This window comes from Myotis davidii, unplaced genomic scaffold (genome assembly GCF_000327345.1).
Source record: "Myotis davidii unplaced genomic scaffold, ASM32734v1 scaffold1622, whole genome shotgun sequence".
NCBI classification, from domain to species: domain Eukaryota; kingdom Metazoa; phylum Chordata; class Mammalia; order Chiroptera; family Vespertilionidae; genus Myotis; species Myotis davidii.
The window spans coordinates 733,683-734,032 of NW_006293535.1; positions in this window are offsets into that span (position 1 = coordinate 733,683).

Genomic DNA, 350 nt, shown 5'->3' on the forward strand with positions numbered 1-350 from the left:
CGAGAGATAACACCGAGGCCCCACCCAGGGCCGGGCTGCGCTCTCCGGGGCCACTATCTCCCTGGGCCCAGCACGTGCCTGGTGCGGGCAGGGGGTCCCCCGAAAAGGCAGCTCCCGCTGGGTAATTGTAAAGGCCGTGTTTGCTGGACTACGTTCCGTTTTCACAGTGTAATAGATCCGACTGCTCAAGTGTGTGTGCCTTTGGGGGGACAACCTGGGTGTGGGGTTGAATCCGGCTTCCTCAGAGGCCCCTGAGGTGGGGCAGCTGGGAGTCCCCGTGCCTGCCCCGTGCCCGCCCTGTGCCCCACACCGTACCCCACACCATGCCCCACACCGTGCCCGCCCCAGCC